This window comes from Penaeus monodon, chromosome 23 (assembly GCF_015228065.2).
Source record: "Penaeus monodon isolate SGIC_2016 chromosome 23, NSTDA_Pmon_1, whole genome shotgun sequence".
Classification (NCBI taxonomy): Eukaryota; Metazoa; Arthropoda; class Malacostraca; order Decapoda; family Penaeidae; genus Penaeus; species Penaeus monodon.
Window position 1 is genome coordinate 24,084,842 of NC_051408.1, and position 460 is coordinate 24,085,301.

The window sequence follows — 460 nt, forward strand, 5'->3', positions numbered from 1 at the left end:
TTCAATCGCTTAATGTAAATGTTGTTTCACTGACGCTTTGCCTGCTTATTAGCCTCCCCGATACCTTGCAGATAAATTTCTGTTCGATATGATAGACAGATTGACACAAATAGGTCGTGTGGAATGTGAGCTTACTTCGATCAACATTTTGTATTTTTGTCTTGGTCTACACTCGCTGTTTGTCCACAACCAGGCCAACTCCATTGCCGCTTCTGACATCTGCGTTGCTGTTGTCTCGAACCTGGAATTCTTCCGTCTTTAGCGCATGCACTTTAATTCTAGATGAAGTGGCTTTGTACAGTCCCAAAAAAAAAACCCCCGGTGACCAATACTCACAAAGCCAAGCTGGGTATGAGGACAACCATCATGATTCGGCGTTCTAACGACGGCGTGTAACCACAGTTTCCTGCCATAGAAACTATCCGAGCTATATCAGCTGTCCGCCAGGAGGCAGAGGTCA